A 26,016-nucleotide genomic window follows, 5' to 3' on the forward strand; every position below is an offset into this window, starting at 1 on the left:
CAAAAGACTAAAGGTAGCCAAACATATAGCGATGATGGGCAGATTCGAACGAGAGGCAAATCTCTCCCTGATCAAATCTGATTAGAGAGAGATCTGTCAGCTGCCCACACACCACAGGCCGATTCCCAATCGATTTTACGCTGATGTGTGACGATGTGTGATGTCACACACGTACCCACATTATTTTGACAACCATGTAAGGTGCATGTATGAACGGAGCCCGGAGTGTGCGGTGGCCACGGACAGGTAATGTATACTGCACTGGGGGAGCACATTGGACATTAGGGGGGACAGTGCCAGGGGTTTTGACGCGTTGCCATTACCGCCACTCCCATGATCAACTACCACGGCCCAACATCTTGCAGCATGCCCTACCAAAATGCTTGGCCCGAAATTGTTCGCATTGGCGATCGGGCATTCACAGATTTTCATCTGATTCGATAATAATTATCGAAATGGATGGTCGATCGGTCGCCAAGTCGATAAATGTATGCGCACCTTAACGGATGAAACTATAGAAAAAAAGTGGTTCCATAAAGTTTGGATGGAGAAAGGGGAGGTAATTCTTTATCTATCTCAGTGAAAACATTTTTTTCTGAACCCTTGCTACTTTATCTTTCACTTGGCTGCAGTGACATACTGTATAGTAGAATGCAGTAAATTAGGATACTTTTCTGTATCAACCGAAGTGTATACTTAAAAGAAGGAGGCTGATCTTGGGTTTCCAGCTAGTACAGGGGTAGTTGAAGAACAATTTGTACTTTAATATTTCTACAAATTGTTCCACGCACAAGTAAAAAAAAAAAAAAAAATCAGTAAGAATCCAATGTCTTATAAAGTTTCTCTGTTTCTGTCATATGATAACCCAAATCAATTTTGTACTTGCATTTAACAAAATTACAGGCTGTCACCACAAACTAGCAGAGATGTGTCACGAATTTCCCAGGATTCAGTTTTCACGCACAGATATTCTGCAAGCACAGGCTGGAACAGTACATTAAGCTAAAGTACTTCCTTCGTAACATTCTTCTCAAAGTAATTCTAAGTGGAATGAGAGAAGCACTGAGCTTAGTAGCTAGCAAGGGGCTCCAGCTCCACAATGTGACAGCTTAGGAAGAGCACCTGAAAGTTTCTGCAAGACCAAACTCCTGCTACTGTTATTGAAGTTATTTTCACGTTCAGTTTAGGTCATCAATAACTATTATTATTACTACCAGACATTAACCACTTAACATCTCAGTCGTTTTCAGCTTATGCATCCGAGCAATGTTCACCTCCCATTCATTAGCCTATAACTTTATCACTACTTATCACAATGAACTGATCTATATCTTGTTTTTTTCCGCCACCAATTCGGCTTTCTTTGTGGGTACATTTTGCTAAGAGCCACTTTACTGTAAATGCATTTTAACAGGAAGAATAAGAAAAAAAATGAAAAAATTCATTATTTGTCAGTTTTCGGCCATTATAGTTTTAAAATAATACATGCCTCCATAATTAAAACCCACGTATTGTTATTGCCCATTTGTCACGGTTATTTCACCATTTAAATTATGTCCCTATCACAATGTATCGCGACAATATTTTATTTGGAAATAAAAGAGCATTTTTTCCGTTTTGCATACATCACTATTTACAAGCATATAAAAAAAAAAATAGAGAGAAATATTTCATCTTTACATAGATATTTAAAAAGTTTAGACCCTTAGGTAAATATTTATGTTTTGTTTTTTTTATAGTAATGTTTTTTTTTGTTTTTTTTTATTAAACATTTTATGTGGGCATTTTTGGGAGGGTGGGATATAAAAGTGTTTAATTTGGGGAAATATTGGTGTATTGTAATGTTTTTGAGGATTTTCTTGTAGTTTTACTTTTTGGCCACAAGATGGCAATCTCGATTTTTTTTACATGACGTCACTCTAAGCGTACAATGTACGCTTAGAGAGACACAGCTTCAGAAAGAGCGAAGCTTCCGAGAGAAGCTGTCGCTTTTTCAGCGGGGGAGAGGAATCAATGATCGGGCTCCATAGCCCGATAAATTGATTCCGTGGCTACCGACTCCGCGGCCGGGAGTGCGCGTGCACGCGCGCGATCGGCCGCGGGAGCGCGCGGGAGCGCGCCTGTCCTCCTTGACGTTTTTATACGTCAAGGAGGACAAAGTGGTTAAAGTAGTGCAGATTTACATTCTTTACAGGGAAACTGAGCAACTGAAAGCCCAGTGCCATGCTGTCGTCACTCTGGCCCTGATTCCTATGGGTGGCGGTGCTTGTACGTGTGTATGGGGCTTTGGACCTTTTTCCACAGGCAGGGCCGGTTCAAGTAACAATTGGGCCCAAGGGCAAAATTAGCCTGGGGGCCCCCCAACAGACACCCCACCCGACCAAAAAGCGTCATTAGGGGCCCTTTGTTGCAGCCAAATTTCCCTCCTGGGCCCCTGAGCTGCCTGCTGACCCTCCCCCAATCACCTCCCAACTTAACTGTGCTCCCTAGGACCTCTGCAGTGTCTATGTCAGTGTAGTGTCTCACCTGCCCGCCAGCACAGAAGAGACGCTACTCTGCCAAAGACTCTGCAGAGACCCTGGGGAGCAACAGTTAAAATGGTGGAGGGACACGTTGGGTGCCCCTACAGGCTCCGGGGCCCTGGGGCAATTGCCCATTTTTTCCTATGGTAAGTCCAGCCCTGTCCACAGGTGTTGAATTTGCAACATTTCCCCACCCGTTTTTTTAGTCTGCTACCATCAGGCTGCAGGTTTCGATCCATCTCCAGCAGAACCTTACGACATAGGAACTGCTTTTTTTTCTCCTCTGCTGTAACCTCTTGAACTATCTTGTATTATACTACAGTAGAGCCTCAATTATCTGGAAATCAACTCTGAACCCACCAGCACAAATTGCTGCCAGTACTCGCAGTGGTAAAGGCCAGCTTCTTAGGCTGTGGGCTCTGCTGTACTTTAAAGACTGGGTTCCAAGGCTCCCCCAAGGTTAATATACCTTCAATTACTGTATTTTAACATTTAATACAGAGTTCATGGTATGCCTGCTATATCCCTCCAGCATGGCGGCTGCCTCTTCCCCCGCGGCTGGGCATACGTTTCCACGGACTGGAAACGTATGCTAGAAAAAAAGGCATTTTTAGGAAAAACGGGGGGAAGAAAAAAAAAGTTAAAAAAACGGATCCGTTTAAAACGGATCCAACCTACAACAGACCTAGTGTGGACCTAGCCTGAGTCTCAAGCAACCAGAAAGCACATTTATCTGGCCTCAGCCAATCCCCATCAGTGCCGATTAACTGAGACTTGTTTACTTAAAGCAAGAAATCTTGTTTAATTCGAGGCTACAGACGTAGCTGATTATGGAGTGTTGTTTTAGCCTACCCCTCTACTCAGTTCATGAGCACACTTCTGGTCCACCCCCTCTGCTCACGTGACCATGGAAGACAGGGTGGGTCGGGCAGATGTGTCCAAGCATGAAAAGAGTCCTAATCTCCCCAACAAGGACTAGTACAACAGCCCCTTAGGGCTCTTTTGACTTTTGAATATAGTAACCGAGGTGCCCTTTTTCCACCAGTGCGCTTAGATGTTTGGCCTATAATTAGTTTTTAAACTCCCGGCAAAATTTGCAGATGGAAATAGAGAAAATTGCAATTGCATCGCAGAGCATTTGCAATGCTGAATGCAATTTTCAGTGGAGAAAGGCCCTAGACCATTTTCAAACTATCCAAAACAAAAAATACTTTCCCCTCCTGCAGTTGGGTTTTAATAAATGTTAATGCTGCAATGAAATACTTTTATAATACAGTTTCTCAACAGGGGCGTAGCAATAGGGGTTGCAGAGGTTGCGACCGCATCGGGGCCCTTGGGCCAGAGGGGCCCCGAAGGGCCATGCCTCAACTACAGTATTAGCTCTCTATTGGGCCTGTGCTGGTAATAATCACTTCTATAGATACTTTGAACAGTGTTAATCATTAACAAACTGTTCCCTATCCCCTTCTTGCACCTCTGACACTGTAGTTGCCATTGGCAGGTTTTGGTGCGCCGTATCAATTGTTATGTATAGAGTGCTTGGGGGGGCCCATTGTAAAACTTGCATCGGGGCCCACAGCTCCTTAGCTATGCCACTGTTTCTCAATACTGGAGAAGAGAGAATTTTTTTCAGGGTTGATCTTCAAAGCTCTGGCGGCCACCCCTAGAAATTAGGGGCATAGCATGTAAGAACAAAACACAACCAAAAGGAAAGATCTACAGTCATACAGTGGTCTCCTGAGTCACAGCACATGCTTAGCTCACAACTACTGTACAATAATGTTAGTATGTTGTAGATCGTGTTTTCTTTTACAGCTACAACAACTTCTGCTGACCTTTCGGAGGATTGCGCTGCTCAGCTGTAGCACATACACATTTCCATGCAAGCTCCGTAGTGATCTCTCAGAAGTAATCTGGTATTTCTGAAGGCTACCAGGTCAGGCTTGTAAATACTGACACATTTGTTTTGTACTAGGTGACTGCTTTCACCATATTTCTGTATACTAGGAAAGCAGAAACGGCAGACAGGCCACAAGCAGACGCATGTTAGACACATGGTTGGTTGTCTGTCTGAAGGAGTTCAGCAAATTAATTAAATTGGCTCTGAATACCAGAAATAAAAAAAATTCAATACACACTGACCACTGCGGTATGTAGCTTGAAGGCTGATATACCAAATCATTGTTCTCCTGCAGCTTCCGCCGGTCCCCATATGCCTCCCCTAATATCCAGGGCTGTGGAGTCGGAAGTTGCAGTTGAGGAGTCGGAGCAATTTTGGTTACCTGGAGTCGTTGGTTTCATAAACTGAGGAGTCGGATGGTTTTTGTACCGACTCCACAGCCCTGCATATCTTCAGCGCAATAGAAAATGAAGCAGGAAGAGGCAGGCAGCACTCACTCCATTGCCATCTCCGCCCTCTCCTGAAACACCGCCCCTCCATGTGTTCTCCTGTGTGCCTGGTTCATCCCAGCTCATAGTTCAGAGAGTGAGTCGGGATGCACTGAAGTGTGTTGCAATACATATGGATAAACATATGAACATAAAGATGTGGAGCCGGCACCATCCAGTAGTATCATGCTCTTTTATTATAGGTACATAGCAATCACAAAAACGTCATTTTTGTGATTGCTATCTATATATATAAAATCGGATGTATGTATGTATGTGTGTATGTGCCGCGATCACGCGAAAACGGCTTGACCGATTTGAACGAAACTTGGTATACGGATCCCTTACTACCTGGGATGATAGGTTCTGGGGGTCTCGCGGCCCCCCTGCACACCTGGGCGGAGCTACAAACAGCAAATCCAATTTCACCCATTCATGTCAATGGAAAAAATGTAAAAGGCTGCCATTCTCACAGTAATCAAGCCAGAGTACCCACACTTGGCACAGTTGGTCACTTGGTGACCGAGGTTACGAATCCAGGAAAAGTGGGAGGAGCATAACACAGCCAATCAAATTTCAGCCGTTCATTTTAAATGGAAAAATGTAAACTGCAGCCATTCTTAGACTGTTAATCGCAGGGTTCTCAAACTTGCCACAGTTGGTCACTGGGTGAATGCGATTAAGATTTAAGAAAGTGGGTGGAGCCTACAACAGCCAATCAAAATTCACCTATTGATTTTCAAGGGGAATATTAAAACTGCTGTCATTCTTACACTGTTAGTGGCAGAGGCTTCAAACCTGGTACAGTTGGTCATTGGGTGACTGGGGTCCAAATTCATTAAAGGGGCATGGCCACAAACAGCCAATCAGATTTCCTTGCTGGATAAACTGCCTACATTCACACATTTTTGATGCCAGGAACCTGAAAGCTCACAAACTTGGTCATTGAGTGACTGTGTGTCAAGGTTACAAAAAGTGGGCGGAGCCAATAATATAGTTCACTAGGAAAATATAAACTGCAGCCATTCTTACACTGTTTCTGGCAGGGTTCTCAAACTTTGCACAGTTGGTCACTGGGTGAATGGGATGAATATTCAAGAGAGTGGGTGGAGCCTACAACAGCCAATTAAAATTCACCTGTTGATTTTCAAAGGGAATATTTACATTGCTGCCATTCTTGCACTGTTAATAGCAGATGCTTCAAACCTGGTACTGTTAGTCACTGGGTGACTGAGGTTCAAAATCGGAAAGGGGGCGGAGCCACAGCCAATCAGATTTGTTTAATTTCAATGAGAATATACAAATTATTGATACCAAAAGCCCAAAGCTCATAAACTTGGTCATTGAGTGACTGTATGTTAAGGTTAGAAAAAGTAAGCGGGCCAATAACTACATTTTATTCCAGGGGAAAATATAAACTGCAGTCATTCTTACACTGTTAATGGCGGGGTTCCCAAACTTGACACAGTGGGCCACTGAGTGACTGGGATTAATATTCAGAAATGTGGGTGGAGCCTACAACAGCCAATCAAATTTCACCTATTGATTTTCAAGGGGAGTATTTACATTGCTACCATCCTTACACTGTTAATGGCAGAGGCCTCTTAGCTGATAGGTGACTGGGGTCCAAATTCACTAAAGGGGGCGGAGCCACAAACAGCTAATCAGATTTGTTAGATTGATTTCAGCCATTCTGTTACTGGCAAGGTTCTCAAACATGACACAGTTGGTCAATGGATGAATGGCATTAATATTCAGGAAAGTGGGTGGAACTTACAACAGCCAATCAAAATTCACCTATTGATTTTTAAGGGAAATATTGAAACTGCTGCCACTTTTACACTAATAATGGCAGAAGCCTCAAACCAGCTCGGTCATGAAGTGGCTGGGGTTCAAATGCACTAAAGGGGTGGAGCCACAAACAGCCAATCAGATTACTTTACTGGATAAACTGCTTCCATTCACACAATTTTGATGGCAGAAACCCAAAAGCTTAAAACTTGGTCACTGGGATTTTCTGGGATTAATATTCAAAAAAGTGGGTGGAGCCTAAAAAGAAAATCAAAATTCACCTGTTGATTTTCAAGGGGAATATTTAAATTGCTGCCATTGCACTGTCTTGCACTGTTAATGGCCCAAACCTCAAACCTGGTACAGTTGGTCATTGGGTCACTGGGGTTCAAATTCAGAAAAAGGGTGGAGCTACAAACAGCCAATCAGATTTGTTTCATCCCACTGGTAAATTACAAATTATTGATGCCAAGGACCCCAGAGCTCACAAACTTGGTCATTGAGTGACTGTGTGCCAAGGTTACAAAAATTGGGCGGAGCTAAAAACAAATGTCCCTAGGAAAATATAAACTGCAGCCATTCTTACACTGTTAATGGCAAAGGTTCTCAAACTTTGCCCAGATGGTCACTGGGTGACTGAGATTAATATTATGGGTGTAGCCTATAATAAGTGGGTGGAGCCTATAATAGCCAATCAAAATTCACCTGTTGATTTTCAAGGGGAATATTTAAATTGCTTCCATTTTTGCTCCATTAATAGCAGATGCCTCAAACCTGCTACAGTTGGTCATTGGGTGACTGGGGTTCAAATCCCGGAGAGATGCAGAGCCACAAACAGTCAATCTGATTTGCTTAATTTCTATGGGAATATACAAATTATTGATGACAAAGACCCCAAAGCTCACAAACTTGGTCATTGACTATTTGTGTGTTAGGGTTAGAAAAAGTGGCCAGAGCTAACACCAGCCAAATACATACCTGGGCAACGCCAATTCATCAGCTATTATTCATAAAAGTGGATGGAGCCTACAAAAGCCAATCAAAATTCATCTATTGATTTTCAAGGGAAGTATTTCATTACTGCCATTCTTGCACTGTTAATGGCACAAGCCCCAAACTGGGTACAGTTATTTATTGGGTGACTGGGGTTCAAATGCAGAAAAGGGGTGGAGACACAAACAGCCCATCAGATTTGTTTCATTTCAATGCAAATTATTGATGCCAAAGACTGCAAAGCTCACACATTTGGTCCCTGAGTAATTAAGTAATTGTCTGTTACTATTACAAAAAGTGGGCATAGCCAACACCAGCCAAATACATACACGGGCAATGCTGGGTCATCAGTGGGTGGAGACAAATAGAAAATTTCACTGGGAAAATGTAAACTGCAGCCATTCTTACACTGTTAACGGTAGGGTTCTCAAACTTTGCACAGTTGGTCACTGGATGACTGGGATTAATATTCATAAAAGAGGGTGGAGCCTACAAAAGCCAATCCAAATTCATGTATTGCTTTTCAAGGGGAATATTCATTTGCTGCCACTCTTGCACTGTTAAGGACACAAGCTTAAAACCTGGTACAGTTGGTCATTTGGTGACTGGGGTTCAAAATCAGAAAAGAGGGTGGAGCCACAGCCAATCAGATTTGTTTCATTTCAATGCAAATTATTGATGCCAAACAATGCAAAGCTCACAAACTAGGTCATTGAGTCACTGTGTGTTAGGGTTAGAAAAGTGGGCGGACCAACAACAACCAAATACATACTCGGGCAACGCCGGGCAATCAGCTAGTGTACCTATAATAAAAGAGCATGATACTACTGGATGATGCAGGCTCCACATCTTTATATTGAACATCTGATTGGTTACCGGATAGCCTTGGCACATCCTCCCTGCTTCCATTGACGGTGTGCTGCCTTCTGTTCATATTACTTGATACACATATGAACAGTATATCTGCATTGTGACCCCTTGACCTTATTGATGTTAGTTTTGCCACCCCCACCTCCGTTTGTATGAGTTTTTTTCCATTTATAAATCTGCTCTTTTCATCCAATATAGCTGCAACCCCAGGGTCACTCACGTCCATATTGAAAGAAAAGAGCAGAAAAAAAGAAGAAAACGGTGGCAGGGAGGGTTAAAATCACGGCAATAAGGTTGGGGTGTCACACTAAACATATACTGTATTTTTTAAGACTATAAGACTCACTTTTTCTCCACCAAAAGTGGGGGTACAAAAGTCACTGCGTCTTTTAGTAAAAATGCAGGGAGTTCCTGTTTTGTGAACGCCTGCCAATACAAACCTCCAACCCGCCGCAATGTTGGGGACTCCCTGCACTGTGACCATGCAGAGAAGGACACAGGGGGACAAACAGAGGACACAGTGGGACACAAAAGGGCATAGAGGAGGACACAAGGGGGACAGAGGCAGAAACACGGGGGACACAAGAGGGGCAGAGGAGAACACAAGAGGGGGGGGGGGGCAGGGAGACACAAGAGGTACAAGGGGGCATGAGGTACAAAGAGCATAATCCACAAGATGCCGCTTCACCATGGATGCACACGGTTTAGTATATATGTTACGGCCAGAACCCGAAGTTTGGCCACTTCTAGTTCTGGCCGGCCACTTCGGGTTCTGGCCGGCCAATTTGCGAAGTGGCCGCTGCGCTGCGGCCAATGTTAGAAATGGATTGTTTACTCTGATATTAATGTATCTTCTGGCCGCAGCGCAGCGGCCAAACGTAGAACAGCTTAGTTAATTTGTTGCAATTAAGCCGGCGGAAATGTAACAATTCAAGCCGCCGGCTTTTTATCTGCCTCTCTCTCTCTCTCCTCTTATGGCCAGCCGGCGGGGGACACGCGAGTCCCCCGGAGTCGTTCGTCGCAGCAGGGGCAGCAGAGCGGGGAGGCTGCAGACATCGCTTCTGCCAGCACCCGCTCTGCAAGAACGGCAGGATTCCCCTGCCGCGACGAACGACTCCGGGGGGGGGGGGGGGACACTCGTGTCCCCGCCGGCTGCCCATAGGAGAGCGAGAGAGGCGGGGGGGGGAGGAGAGAGAGGCGGGTGGGGGAGAAGGAGAGAGAGGCAGAGAAAAAGCGGCGGCTTGAATTGTTACATTGCCGCCGGCTTAATTGCAACAAATTAATACGTTTGGCCACTGCGCTGCGGCCAGAAGATACATTAATATCAGAGTAAACAATCCATTTCTAACATTGGCCGCAGCGCAGCGGCCACTTCGCAAATTGGCCGGCCAGAACCCGAAGTGGCCGGCCAGAACTAGAAGTGGCCAAACTTCGGGTTCTGGCCGTAACATATATATATTTTTTCCCCTGGTTTTTGTCCTCTAAACCTAGGTGTGTCTTACAGCCAGGAGCATCTTATAGTCCGAAAGATACATTAAATATTTTTATTCATGTGTATATGTAGGTTACAGGCGTCCTTTAATAAGACATATCCAGAAATCTCCAAGCATCTCCACTGGGGATATCAAAAGTGACCCAGCGATCCTAAGCTGATATTTTTTCTTTTAACTGTTCCCTTCAGTTCAAAATAGTATGCAAAACCATCTTCATAAAGTTTAGAAACAGAGGCCCCAGGAGGGGATGAAATATATTAAAAATCATGTAAAAGGAAGGTAGTTGTGGACTTACCCCCAAGTAGTTGGACATTCAATGTCTCTTTTCAAAAACAGGATTTATTGATCACCTTCCACAAAGGAAATGAAAACATAACAACTCCACTGCAATGCGTTTCGCGGGCTAACCCGCTTCCTCAGGCAGATATGTGGAGTATCTATGAGTCAAAGTATGCATTGCTTGGCGCTTCCATCCAAAGTGATCAATAAATCCTGTTTTTGAAAGTGATGTTGAATGTCCAACACCACTACCTCACTTTCAAAACAATTTTTAATATATTTTATCTTCTCCTGGCACATGTGTTTCTCAACTTTGTGACTCAAACGTGACCACCCTTGGAGGAGAGGTGTATCCCGTAAAGTTCCTACTAAAGAGAGCAACTTCTTAATGCCGAGTGGGGACAGGTTATCTCCCCACCCATCCTAATTAGTGGTTAGCTTGGGGTAACCCATGTTTGTATTACTCTTATCTCACTAATATCTGTTACTACCTTTCATTGTGACATACTACACTATATTGGGTTCTCGGTTCTTTTGTCTTATTTTGTCTTACAGGAAGCATCTTCGTGTTCCTGTTCTAACAAGTGGCCTTTAAACTGTTAAAGAGTAACTGTTAGCCCCCAAATTGAAATTTAAAACACTATTGCAATGTTTTATTTATTATATAAGTGAGCCAAAAAGCCAATGTACAAGTTAAAAATCAATCTAATTTTGTTACTATGTAACCTTTTCCCCCAGCTCCGGACGCAAGCCGCATATCAGATACTGTAGCATGCAGAGCATGCCTATGTCTGGCCGACCCCCCTCTCCCCCCCAGGACCAGGTGCCAATATATTCTCCCCACCGCAGCTGACCGCTCTGACACGGAGAGAGAGCGGCAGCACTTCCAGAGCAGCACCGCAGAGCAGCCGCCGCCGAGTCACATGTGAGAGAATCACATGTGAGAGAGATGCACGGCGCTGGCTGCTCTGCGGTGCTGCTCTGGAAGTGCTGCCGCTCTCTCTCCGTGTCAGAGCGGTCAGCTGCGGTGGGGAGAATATATTGGCACCTGGTCCTGGGGGGGGGAGGGGGGTCGGCCAGACATAGGCATGCTCTGCATGCTACAGTATCTGATATGCGGCTTGCGTCAGGAGCTGGGGGGAAAGGTTACATAGTAACAAAATTAGATTGATTTTTAACTTGTACATTGGCTTTTTGCCTCACTTATATAATAAATAAAACATTGCAATAGTGTTTTAAATTTCAATTTGGGGGCTAACAGTTACTCTTTAAAACAGCACACACACACACGCATGCACGCACGCACGCACGCACGCACACACACACACTCTTTAAAAGCATTATTTGAATTAAATAATACTATTTTTCCAATTGCCCTATTCAAAAAGTTGCAATCAGCTGAAAACATCCCCACTTTTAGTCTGATCGCCACTTTGATATAATCGCCATTATTGCTGTCTGACGTCTATCAGCAGTGTAATGCTTAGAAGCTGAAAAAGTCGTAGCAATAATTAAAAGGTGTTTGTCAAATGCCTATTCACACCCTTTGCTAGTTTGACGCTTTACAAAGTAGTGGTACATAGCCGCCATACTAGTCCATTGGCAGCCCACCAATACTACCTTAGCCAGTCAATTACTGCAATCAAGTGAACGACGCTTCTGATTGCATATTTAATTACAGTAGTTGATTAAAACAGTGATCGCTGCTCAATAAAATCAGGATGTCTCTTTTATAAGCAAGATGGACTGGAAACATGATCTGCTTTCCAAAAGCTGAGAAGAAAGAATCGGCAATCAATTAAGTCACTGGCAGCTCTGTATAAATGGGCTCCTAAGAGCGTGGTGTTTGTTCACAACCCATAGCCACCATAGCAGGGCCGCCATCAGAAATATTTGGGCACCATACTGAGCAAACCTACAGTGCCCCCTTATTATCCTCTACCCCTATATGTCAAACCACAGTCCTTGAAGGCCTGAACATAGTAACGTTCATGTGTCCACTTTGCATGCGCTCCCATGGCTGGGAGCATTCTGCGTATGCTCAATTCGTTAAGACTGCAACTATACTTGCACAGAACGCTCCCAGCTATTTGAGCGTGATGGAGGAGGCATGCGATCCGGAGCAGTATATGTGCAGTGCAACCCAGTTAGATTGTGTGGTCTTCACAGGAGCACAGCGGACAGGACTGAAAGTATCAAGGGAGCTTATGGTCTGCAGAGGGCTGGAAGGAGCCCCAAGTAAGTAAACATTTTTTTCTTCCATTCATCTTAGGTTTACTTTAATCACTAACTGAATAATGTAATAATGTAACTTCTGGATAAGCCTACTGGCACCTCTCATCCTATTAATGTGCAGCCAGAAGCAGGGCCGGATTTGTACTCTTTACCGCCCAAGGCCACTGTCACCAGCCACCTTCGGTATAGGTAGTGAGATGACCACTCCCCCCTTCCCTTTAGTATAGGTAGCCAGATGACCCCGTGATGCCCTGAAAGTGGCCCTGCACCATAGTATACTATGTTATTTTAGATCATCAGTAAAGTGGTGTTATCCATTCTGTCCTATCAGCTATCCTATGGTACATTCTCCGTGCGTTTTGTCAATTTTTATGTGTCAATCTAATACCCCCTTCTCCAACCTATATTGAACCCTAACCTCCCCTCAAACAGAAAATCCCTATCTTATTCCTAATCTTGAACCCACTATGATATTTTTCCTTCCTGCTGCCTAACCCTAACTTTCCCCCAACATTAATCCCTTTCTGATGCCTAATCCTAACTTTGTCAACCTAACATGCAATCTTTTGTAACACCCAACCCTAACCTCCAAATGTTACATCTAACGTACACCCACCCTATCCCCTAACAATAGTCCTTCTAAAAGAATGCCCAACTCTAATTTCCTTTATCACCAAGAGTTAATCTCACAGCAGAGGGAGGGGGTGGGAGAGGTCCGGTGATCTTCTGGGATCACAGGGAGACATTGGGCTTGATTCACAGAAGAGTGCTAACTGTTAGCACGGCCGTTTTCACGCGAATTTTCGCATTGTGCCATTGCGCGCGATCGTGAATTTTTGCGTGAAACGATAATGGCTTCGCGATATAGATTCCACGGGAAAATTCGCGTTTGCGCGCGAAGACCATTATCGTTTCGTGCGAAAATTCGCGCAATGCAAAAATTCGCGCAAAAACGGCCGTGCTAACAGTTAGCACTCTTTTGTGAATCAAGCACTTAGTCTACTTCATGTGTGGGTGATGATGCTATAGGTATAGAACTTAGCCGCGGCAGACAATTATCTTAAATATATTTATTCTCAATGTACATTGAATTTGTACATCTCACACCTTCCAACTTAGTTGTGTAGAAGCACTACACGATGACACCCATTTACAACGGTCGTCTGGATTGCAACAGTCATTTTAATGTAATCAATTACGGTAAACATTTTATTTATTTTATTTGTATTACAGTGGTTATGCATGCGTTGCTAAGGTAATGTGGGGTATGCTACCTGGCAGCAGCTAAACAAACAGTTACCGGCATTCTGCATTTACGTAACACGCTGTACAAGGAGAGAAGAAATGAACCTGATAGATGAAAGTTACATAGCACAAAATAATACCTTGCGTGGCAGATATAAGCAAACAGCTGTTACTTTCTGGATGACCCTCATATATATAGTACAACCATCATATATTTATAATTTTTTCAAAAAACAAATACAGATTACTACATCACATCTACATTATTATCTTTCTGTCACAGAGAAAGTCGATCATTGCATTTTTTTTGCAAAAGATTACCTCTGTTGAAGCCCCTTTCCACCACAACATTTTGCAGATATATCTGTTTACTCTCCCAAAACTTCCAAAATATGGAAGCAAAATTATCCCGCCTTCTAGTAGAAACCAGTAAGGTGGCACTGATAATAAATTGTAAAAAAAAAAAAAAAATGTGATCAAATAGCAACAGTTTCTAATGGCTCATACACACGAGCCACCGCTGTGACAAGAGCCATTAAAAGAAAAAAAAAAAAAAAAAAAAAAAAAGTTGTCGCCGAAGGTTCCTCCCCCCGCCGGAAGCTCCGTTCATGGTAAGTGGGTTGCTGTCGCTAGTCCGCATACACACGGCGGACTAGCGACAGTTGCGGCGAAGTTGCGGTGACAGCTGTTGCTGGCGGTTGGCCAAGTCAATCGCCTGTCGACAGCTCTGACAAGCGATGGTTCGTGGCACGCGTCTCATACACACAGGCGACCTGTTGCCGCAACACGCGTGTGCCACGTGGTTGCGGCGACAGTTGTAGCCCGTGTGTATGAGGCTTAAAAGGAAGTTTTAAATATGTGGAAAACACATTGAAACTGTAACAGAGTTTCAGTATCTGGACAGCCTGGTGGCAGTGGATGGTGATGCCAGATTTAATGTTAAAAACAACATCAGGAAGGCAAATGAAGCCTTTGAACAAATGCATCCAATATCACGATATCATCTTAAAAAAAAAAAATCAAAACTCAGGATATTCCAATCCAGAGCAACGTGACCACAGTCCTCCTGTATGGCAGTGAGATATGGAGGGATACAACAAAGATAACAAGAAACCTCCAATTACTGCCTTAGCCTCTTGAGGACCATGGTGTTAAACCCCCCAAGTGACCAGGCTATTTTCTGTTTAATTGGCCACTGCAGCTTTAAGGCCAAGCTGCAGGGCTGTACAACTCTGCACACAAATGATACCCCCCCCCCCACTTTTCTCCCCACCAACAGAGCTCTCTGTTGGTGGGGTCTGATCGTCCCCCCTGTGTTTATTTTTTTTTAAATAAATATTTATTTGTGTTTTTTATATTTATTACTATTTTTTTTTTAACCAAATGCCCTCCCTCCCCCCAGCCGGCCAATCACGGCGATCGGCTGTCATAGGCTTCTGCCTATGACAGCCGATCGCTCTCTTGTCCCCCAGGGGGACAGCCGTGTCACACGGCTGCCCCCAGTACAGCGCTGCTGCTGATCGCAGCGCTGTACAAGTAAACACACGGCAGTTTCACCGTGTAACAGTCTTCCGAGCGGCGATGGCCGCTCGGAGACTGAAGGCGGAGCTCGGCTCCGCCCACCAAGCAGGAGATGAGCGCGCAGCCTGCGTGCGATCTCCTGCAAAACAGAGCCCCAGGACTTTACGCCAATTGCCATTAGGCGGTCCTGGGGCTGCCACCGCGGCTACGCCCATCGGCATGACGCGGCCGGCAAAAGGTTAGAAATGTCCTTAATATCTGGTGGCCAAATATAATTTCCACCAAAAAGTTGTGGGAGGGAGCCAAAGGAGAATCAGTAGATTTACAAATCAAATGAAGAAAATGGATATGGATTGGCAACATTCTTTGCTAGAACAATGCCTTTAAGAAAGTTGGCTTAAGGTGGAATATCTGAGGTAGAAGAAAAAAGGGAGACCAAAATCAACTTGTAGAAGAAGTGTGGAAGAGGAAACAAATAATGCAAGGACTTTATGGACCGAGATAGGCAAGGCATTTATTGAGGCCCTTTGCTTCAGTAAGAGACATAAGTAAGACATCTAGGACCACTAGTCCTTCCGTCCTCTAGGATGAGCTGTTAACTTGGAAACAATTTCAGTGGAGAGTTGGTCTAATTTCATTTCAGAAAGTAGACTCTGCAGTTAGGAAGGAAAGGTGGCATTGGGTGTAAACACCTGGCTCGTTGTCCATAACTACAGGTACTGAGGACAGTGTGATCCAAAGGGACAGGGGTCAGATATCAGTGGTCTGGGTGAGGCTAACAGTGGAATTTTTAATAACTACACTTTACGGGCCATAAGCAATTCACTTTTTCTCCAAAGTTTTCTCCTAGGAGATAATTTTTCCTCTTCTGTTTAACAACTGTACTCTGCAATTGAAAAACGTACTAAAAAGTAGGGGAAATAGTGCTGTCAAAATTATTCTGAGCATTTTCTTGCTTGCTGGTGGCTTAACCACTTCAGGACCACAGGCTTACATCCCTCTAGTGACCAGGCCATTTTTCACAAATTAGTGCTGTGCAGCTTTGACAGTTTGCTTATCACACAAATGAGTCTTACCTCCTTTTCTTGTCCTTTATAAGACATTCTTTTGGAGGTCTCTGATCGCTGCTGCAATCGTTTGTTTGTTTCTTTAATTAAAAAAAAAAGCATTTTCCCTCCTCCCTTCCCATCCTAAATTGACATAGGACGGCGATCCATCCTCTTCCCCGCCTCTCAGAGGCATTAGCCTATGAGAGGGCTTTCAATGCGAGCCGCTCTGAGGGACAGCCGAGTGTCCTGAGTGTAAATAAAGTTTTTTTTCCCACCTTTCGTTTACTAACAGCCTGCTAGCCACGATTGCGGCTAGCAGGTTGATCACAGAGCATGTGCGCAATCGTTCCCTGCTAATCTCCGCCTCCAGGACTTGATTCCTATCGGCATTAGGCAGTCGTAAGGTGGTTAAAAGGCACTTCATTGCTAGTCTGAAAATATCACCTAGGAGAAAACTCAAAACAAAAAGTCAATGACATATGGCCCTATGAGCACAGTCTTCCTTAAAATGTCCCTCTCAAGAGCAGTAAAGAGGAACTGTAACCAAGGATTGAATTTCATCTCAATCAGTAGCTGATACCCTCTTTCCCATGTGAAATCTTTACCTTTTCTCTAATAGTTTAGGGGGAGGGGGGGGGGGGTTGTGTAGCTAATATTGTGGTGAAAACCCTCCCACAGTGTGATGTCAGGATCTAGGTCCTGACAATTTCCAGTCTGTGAACCTCAATGCATTGTGGGAAATGACATCTGTTTCCACCTGCCAAGTAACCAGTTGGTGCTGTCTATTTTTTTTCCTTGTCTGCCAGCAGTAAAGATGATGACCTGCAGGCTCATTGTGGATCAAACAACATGAACAAATTACATGGCGAATATCAAACATTTCTTGATCTGTAACAATGTGTGGTGTTTGGTGCACACTCAGAGTATTCAGATTATTGGTGATCCGCAGTATCACCAATAATGCTGATATATCCGATTATGTGGCAATCTGCGGAATCACCAATAATGCGGATATTTATACGTAACTCTGGATACCGGGTATAAAGACAGTGGAAACCCCACCACACTGATATCTTTAAGAGGACTGGCTACCTCTAAAAGAGAAACGCAGTGTGTGCGATTCTGCGACTAGATGACGTAACGCTAGAATCGCGTTCCCCAGCAGCAATGGTATACAGGGGAACCACTGAGACCTCCACAAGGAGGGATTCAGCAGAATTAACCCTTTAGTGGGAGAACCACCTAAGGGGGCAAAGTCAAACGGAAATGGTCGGTAACAACTGGCTGCGAGGTACCGAATCGTGAAACAAAGAGCAGAGTCAGAAATCTAGCCAAGGTCAGTAACGGAAATCAGATAGGTGGAGGTACAAAGTCAGAAAAGCCGAACTCGTAGTGAAATAGACAAGCAGAGGTTTGGCAGCGGGAGATCAGAAAATGGCACAGATAACAATAGTGCTTGCGAATATATTGGCACAAACCAATATATGTCGCAGATCAGGAAAATAACAAATCTGACTGTTGTGGGCTAGTTACGGCAAGCCGCCCTTGGCCCACGATGGTACTGACTGTCAGATCGCTATCTGGCTGACTATAAGATCAACTGACTGGCTGACTATAACAGAGATCAGGTCACATACAGATATACAACAATCAGGAAAACAACAAAGACTGACTGATGAGAGACAGGAGCCTTGCTCCAGCTAGGACTGTCTCTCTCGGATCTAGCTAAGGTCTGAGGGCTATCACAAAGTAACGCTTACTGCAGACAACTTGCAACTGCCAGAATGCCTGCTTTATACTGTGCTGAGCTCCAACAGCCCGCCCAGCCAATCAGCCAATCACAGCACAGCTCAAGGACCTTGCAGCACAGCTCAAGGACCTTGCTGAGGTCAGCTGACCAGCAGGTCATCTGACTCTCCTTCTAAGAGTATAAAAGGCTCTATTGCACACGCGCGCAGCCCCTACGGGGTCCAGACTGGATTGAGGATAGCTTTGGTGTGTAACAGGCCCTGAGGCCTGTGAGGGAAGAACCGGACCACAGCCTTGACGTAAAGTACGCCGAGAGGCCTGTAACTGAACGGTGAATCGCACCGCTAAAAGCGGACGTTTCTCCGCGTTCCGCGTGCGACCCTGCGGTGGATGGTGCCGCTGATGCGGACACGGACAAACTTCCGCGTTCCGCTTGCTGAATGCGGTCAGACTGTCGTCTTATGACAGTACCCCCCCTTTCAAGTGTGGCCTCCGGACATGCCTCACCAGGTTTCCCGGGATGTGACTCATGAAACTTCTTTCTTATCTCCTTGGCGTGCAGATCTCGAAGGGGAACCCATGATCTTTCCTCTGGTCCATACCCCTTCCAGTGTACCAGATACTGAACTTTATTGCGTACAATGCGAGAATCCAGGATATCCTGAACCTCATATTCCAGTTCCCCATCGACCACCACAGGAGAAGGGGGAGCCGAGTCTACCCTAACAGCAGGTTTCAATAGGGAGACATGGTATGTCCTGCCACATCTCAGACTGGCAGGTAGTTTCACCCTGTACGTCACGTCATTAATCTTTCTTTCCACAGGGAAAGGCCCAATAAATCGGGGACCCAGTTTTGCCGATGGCTGTTTGAGAGAGATATGTTTGGTGGATACCCAAACAAAATCCCCCGGAACAAAGTTTCATTCAATGGAACGTCTCTTGTCTGCATACTTTTTCTGGATCTTAAAGGCCTTATTCAGATTGTCCCTGACATTCTCCCAAATTTTCTTGAAGGTCTCTTGCCACTCCTGGAGAGCCGGAAGAGGTGACTCCCTGACCGGAAGTGACGAGAATTTGGGTGATCTACCGTAAACGACCTGAAATGGAGAATATCCGGAAGATGTGTTCCTGAGATTATTGTGAGCGAATTCAGCAAATGGCAAGAATTTAACCCACAGATGTTACGCCTCCGCCACATAACATCTCAAGAACTGTTCAAGGGATTGGTTGATTCTCTCTGTCTGCCCATTGGTCGGAGGATGGTAGCCAGATGAAAAAGACAGGGAGATGCCCAAATCTTTGCAAAAGGACCTCCAGAACTTTGATACAAACTGTACCCCTCGGTCTGAAACCACATCCACAGGAATTCCATGAACCTTAAAGATGTTATGCACGAATAGTTCTGCCAAATCCTGAGCAGAAGGCAACCCGGGCAGAGCAACAAAATGTGCCATCTTACTGAACCTGTCAGTTACGACCCAGATGACGATCTTACCGTCAGATTCAGGCAGTTCACCCACAAAGTCCATGGAAATGTGGGACCATGGAACCTGTGGAGAAGGCAGGGGTTGGAGAAACCCGGCTGGAGCCTTCCTGGAGGGTTTGCACCTGGCACAGACAGAACAGGACTTGACAAACTCCTCACAGTCGGACATGAAAGAAGGCCACCAGACAGCCCTACTCAACAGTTCCTGAGTACGGGCAATGCCCGGGTGTCCCACATTCTTGTGTTCATGAAACATACGTAGCACTTGCTCTCGGAAGCGAATGGGAACATACAGGAGACCCTCGGGTTTCCCCTTAGGAACATTAGCCTGACATGCCGAAAGCACCGTGAAAAGATCCTCCGAGATCTCAGTAGCTGCCAGAAAGTACTTTTCAGGGAGGATATTAGTGGGAGTAGCAGATGGGGCAGACTCAGGCTCAAAGCACCTAGACAAGGCATCCGCTTTAACGTTCTTGTCACCTGGCCTGTACGTGATCACAAAATCAAAACGAGAAAAGAAAAGCGCCCATCTGGCCTGTCTGGGCGTTAACCTCTTGGCTTTCTCGATGTATTCGAGATTTCTGTGATCCGTATACACTGTAAAAGGGAACTCTGCCCCTTCCAACCAATGGCGCCACTCCTCCAGTGCCAGCTTGATGGCCAACAGCTCTCGATTCCCCACATCATAATTTTTCTCCGCGGGTGCAAACCTCCTTGAAAAGTATGCACACGGATGGACCTTACCATCCGGGCCAAAAGCCTGCGATAAAACTGCGCCGACTCCAACATCGGACGCATCCACCTCCACAATGAAGGGGCGGGTGACGTCAGGATGACGCAAGATGGGAGCGGAACAGAAGGCTGCTTTCAACAACTCAAAGGCCTTAACTGCTTCAGATGGCCAGTTACTAGCATTAGCCCCCTTTTTTGTCAACTGAGTCATAGGAGCCACCACCGAAGAGTACCCCTTAATGAACCTCCTGTAATAGTTGGCAAATCCCAAAAACCTCTGCAGTGCCTTGAGGCCTGAAGGCTGTGGCCACTCCAGGACTGCTGCGACCTTACTAGGATCCATTGCCAACCCAGATGTGGAGATAATGTATCCCAGAAAGACTACCTCCCTGACTTCGAAAATACATTTCTCCAACTTGGCGTACAATTGGTTCTCACGTAGTTTTTGGAGGACGAACCTAACATGCTGCCTATGCTGCTGCAAGTCTTTTGAAAAAATTAAAATGTTGTCAAGATAAACCACTAAGAATCTGCCTGATACATCTCTAAAGATATCATTGACGAACTCCTGAAAAACTGCTGGAGCATTGCATATCCCGAAGGGCATAACGAGGTACTCGTAATGACCGTCAGGTGTATTAAACGCGGTCTTCCACTCGTCGCCCTCTCGGATACGAATAAGGTTGTATGCCCCCCTCAGATCCAACTTGGAAAAAACACAGGCATCCGTAATCTGTGAGAATAGATCGTCGATGAGTAGGAGAGGGTAACGCTTTTTAATGGTGATCTTGTTAAGTTGTCTATAATCTATACACGGGCGAAGACCACCATCTTTCTTCTTAACAAAGAAGAACCCCGCTCCCGCAGGGGACTTGGTAGGACGGATAAACCCCTTCTCCAAGTTCTCCCTGATATAATCCTTCATCGCGATCTTCTCGGGACCAGAAAGATTGTACAACCATCCCCGAGGGGGCATAGTACCTGGTCTCAGCTCAACAGGACAGTCATAGGGTCTATGGGGAGGCAACCTGTCTGCAGACCAGGCACAAAACACGTCACTGAATTCAGAATACTGAGGTGGAACCCCTTCAACGTGGACCTCAGAGGAACAGACTGATACGGACCCTAAACAATTCTCCTGACAATAGTGTGACCATGCAGACAATTGTCCCTCCCTCCAATTTATCTGGGGAGAATGCTTCCTCAACCAAGGGAGACCCAGGATGACTGACGAGGTGGCCATCTTTAAAACAAAGAACTGAATGTTTTCAGTGTGAAGGACCCCAATCTGGAGGGTGAGAAATGGAGTTTGAGAAAGAGGTGACTTGTCTTGCAGTGGGGAGTCATCGATTGCGGTGACATAGATGTGCTTCTGAATGGGGAGAATGGGGATATTAAACTTCAAAGCTAGATCACGATCTATGAAATTGGCGGCAAAGCCCGAGTCGATGAATGCAGAAGTGTGACAAACTTGATTCTCCCATTGAAGGGAACAAGGCAGCAAGATCTTACTCTGATATGGACGTAGGGTTTGTTCGCTTAGGGTGGTACCTCCAACCAGCCCTAAGCGGAGAAGTTTCCCGCCCTCTTGCTGCACTTCTGCACTCGGTGACCCTTCTCCCCACAGTATAGGCATAGCCCCTCTTTCATCCTCCTAGCTCTCTCAGAACTTGTCAGATGGCCGTGCCCCAATTGCATCGGTTCTTCCTCCGGGACCTTAGGAGGACTAACCGCATGGGACACCCTGGCGAGTACTGAGGATCTGCCCCTCTTATGATAACGAATACGTCTATCAATTTTAACGGACAGTGATATGGCCTCATCTAAATCTTTCGGTTCAGGGTGGCTTATGATGACATCAGAGATGGAATCAGATAACCCATTCATAAACGTGTCTAATAGTGTGAATTGATCCCACCTCACTGAGACTGCCCACTTCCTGAACTCTGCCGCATACTCCTCAACCATACGACTACCTTGTTTAAGTTCCCTGAGCTTGCGTTCGGCTGTGCCGGCGATGTCGGGATCATCGTAGATAATGGCCATCGCTTTAATTTAAAGAATTCAGACACCGATGATAAGGCAGTATGACCTTCGGGAAGGCTAAATGCCCAGGTCTGGGAATCTCCCTGTAAGAGGGTCTTAATCAGAGTAACCCTCTGTGCCTCTGAACCGGTCGACACAGGTTTCATCTGGAAATATGCTAAACAGCGATTTCTGAAGTTACTAAAGTCGGCCCGCGAGCCAGAAAATTTTTCTGGAAGGGGCATCTTGGGCTATACTGTGTGAGGGAAAGGTTGAACCACTGGTGGAGAAAGGGCATTAATTCTTTCTGTAAGCTGGGAGATCTGAGCTTGCTGTACAGTCACAGTTTTGGACAGTTCACCAATAGTGGCTGACAGCATATTCAACTGTTCCACCAGACCTTCCATATTCATTTACGGGTCTGCAGTACTGTAACAATGTGTGGTGTTTGGTGCACACTCAGAGTATTCAGATTATTGGTGATCCGCAGTATCACCAACAATGCTGATATATCCGATTATGTGGCAATCTGCGGAATCACCAATAATGCGGATATTTATACGTAACTCTGGATACCGGGTATAAAGACAGTGGAAAACCCACCACACTGATATCTTTAAGAGGACTGGCTACCTCTAAAAGAGAAACGCAGTGTGTGCGATTCTGCGACTAGATGACGTAACGCTAGAATCGCGTTCCCCAGCAGCAATGGTATACTGGGGAACCACTGAGACCTCCGCAAGGAGGGATTCAGCAGAATTAACCCTTTAGTGGGAGAACCACCTAAGGGGGCAAAGTCAAACGGAAATGGTTCGGTAACAACTGGCTGTGAGGTACCGAATCGTGAAACAAAGAGCAGAGTCAGAAATCTAGCCAAGGTCAGTAACGGAAATCAGATAGGTGGAGGTACAAAGTCAGAAAAGCCGAACTCGTAGTGAAATAGACAAGCAGAGGTTCGGCAGCGGGAGATCAGAAAATGGCACAGATAACAATAGTGCTTGCGAATATATTGACACAAACCAATATATGTCGCAGATCAGGAAAATAACAAATCTGACTGTTGTGGGCTAGTTACGGCAAGCCGTACTTGGCCCACGATGGTACTGACTGTCAGATCGCTATCTGGCTGACTATAAGATCAACTGACTGGCTGACTATAACAGAGATCAGGTCACATACAGATATACAACAATCAGGAAAACAACAAAGACTGACTGATGAGAGACAGGAGCCTTGCTCCAGCTAGGACTGTCTCTCTCGGATCTAGCTAAGGTCTGAGGGCTATCACAAAGTAACGCTTACTGCAGACAACTTGCAACTGACAGAATGCCTGCTTTATACTGTGCTGGGCTCCAACAGCCCGCCCAGCCAATCAGCCAATCACAGCACAGCTCAAGGACCTTGCAGCACAGCTCAAGGACCTTGCTGAGGTCAGCTGACCAGCTGGTCATCTGACTCTCCTTCTAAGAGTATAAAAGGCTCTATTGCACACGCGCGCAGCCCCTACGGGGTCCAGACTGGATTGAGGATAGCTTTGGTGTGTAACAGGCCCTGAGGCCTGTGAGGGAAGAACCGGACCACAGCCTCGACGTAAAGTACGCCGAGAGGCCTGTGACTGAACGGTGAATCGCACCGCTGATGCGGACGTTTCTCCGCGTTCCGCGTGTGACCCTGCGGTGGATGGTGCCGCTGATGCGGACGCGGACAAACTTCCGCGTTCCGCTTGCTGAATGCGGTCAGGCTGTCGTCTTATGACATGATCTCTCTTCTATTTTTTAACTTTTCACTTTGCAATGTATTGATTTTTTTCCCTTTTCTCTAAATTTCCTCTTTAAAGAGTACCCGAGGCAGATTTTTTTAAAACATTATAGGATACAGAGGCATGTTCTCTGCTGAATAACCTGCCTCTGTGTCCTTCTAGTGCCGCTAGCCTCCTGTTTACCTTCCATAAATCAATCATTCTTCTCCCCGCCTCTTCCATCCCTCGCTCCCCCCGCATCGTCACCTTGGTCCTTGCCTCCGCTGGCATCCTCCAATCGGGATCCGAGCCATAACCCTGGAAGTTCTTCCGGGTCGCGGCCATCTTGGATTTTCTCTGCCGGTGAATGGAGGCTACACCAGCTGCAGAGGATGACTGGGGACATCGAGAGCGGTGTGGAGCAGCGCAGATGGATCCTCGGCACCGCTTCCCACCAGGTCAGGTCTCTCCAGGGCGCATCTCAGCAGAAGGGCGCACGCGCGCACACAGAGACAGGACCTTTATGCGCTGAGGAGAAAGGTCAGCTGACCGGCCGGTCAGCTGGCGCATGGGAACTGACCTCTGTCGCCTGATTGGTTGAGAGGTGTGGGCGGAACTGCGGGGATTACCCTTGCATTTATGTCCCGGGCTGTCAGTTCAACAATGTCTGCTGTTGCTGAAACTTTGCGGTTAAGCTCTCAGACCTTAGATAGTTCCGGTGTGCTTTGATCCGGGAGGAAACCGGGGATTTCAAACAAGATAGGAATTTTTTGATAGCTATAACTATAATTGATATTATTGTCTCTGTGTGTATGAACCTTGCCTGAACTCTCGACTACCCTTTGCTTCACGATTCTGTAGTCTGTCTATCTGTCTAGTTGCCGACCTCGGCCCGACCTCGACTCTGCTCTTGCCTTCTGATTCTGTACCTCCGCATATCTGATTGCTGCCGACCTTAGCTATCCTCTGACTACGTACTGTTTGCCGATTTTGTACTGCTGACTGACCGATCAGTTACCGACCCTGCCTGTATGACCTCTCCTGTTCTGGTGATAGTCCCACAGCCAGGGGCTACCACTTGGGAGTGCTCCTGAGTTACTGTGCACCTAAACACGTGTGATCACTCTGATTAAAGTACTGACAGTTCTGTTACTATGTCTGCATTATTGGTGATTCTGCAGATCACCACATAATCAGATATAGTTTCTGTATTATTGGTGATACTGCAGATCACCAAATAATCAGAATCCTGTCACCAGCTGACACTAACCGTTACACACATCTTAAAAAAAATCTTCTTTAGTATTGACTATAATAAATTATTCAAAACTTACAAAAAAACACAGAATTTAAACCATATATACATTAATAAAAATACAACTGTATTTTAGCCCAGACAGGGGCATCCCCACTGCTGAGCCTTCCCTGGAAACAATACTATGACTGCCAAAACACACACAACTTCCATTCACTCTAATTTTAGCAAATAACGGTAGAAATTGGTCAGTATATAAATCACAATATAATCAGACAGTCGGAGATGTTGTACAAAACACAATATACTCAGCAGATCATTGCAAACACATCAAACCTCTGCAAACTGAAACAGCAATAAAGGCAGAACCAACTTTAATAACAGAAGTCAAAAAGAAGTATAGAACATCCAGGGCATCGCCGTTAAATTCAGACAATATAAAGAAAACTGACCTTTGGCTCTGTCTGGACCACAGGGTCCTCCAAATTTTGTAGAAAAAAAAAGTTTTCTCAAGTTTATTACAGCCTGAGACTGTGTCTCGGAGATCTCCACCGCCTACAGCCTGGGAGTGGAGGATATTTTTGGACTGGCCAAATATCAGAGAGGCAGAATACGCTCACATGCTTGGCTGTATTGTACATTC

General features: G+C 45.4%; 1 protein-coding gene across 3 annotated transcripts in view; it reads right to left on the bottom strand.

The window, feature by feature from the left end:
- SGCG (sarcoglycan gamma) overlaps window positions 1-26,016 on the bottom strand; it is a 340,821-nt gene that overhangs the window by 178,881 nt on the left and 135,924 nt on the right. For 2 of the 3 annotated variants that reach the window (XM_068266950.1, XM_068266948.1), the window contains exon 1: window positions 25,826-25,961. The exons of the other annotated variant lie outside the window; for it this stretch is intronic. The gene's annotated coding sequence lies outside the window, so the exon portion shown is untranslated. Of the gene's footprint in view, window positions 1-25,825; window positions 25,962-26,016 lie in introns of those variants that run through there. 3 annotated transcript variants of the gene reach the window in all.

Source organism: Hyperolius riggenbachi, chromosome 2 (genome assembly GCF_040937935.1).
Source record: "Hyperolius riggenbachi isolate aHypRig1 chromosome 2, aHypRig1.pri, whole genome shotgun sequence".
NCBI classification, from domain to species: Eukaryota; Metazoa; Chordata; class Amphibia; order Anura; family Hyperoliidae; genus Hyperolius; species Hyperolius riggenbachi.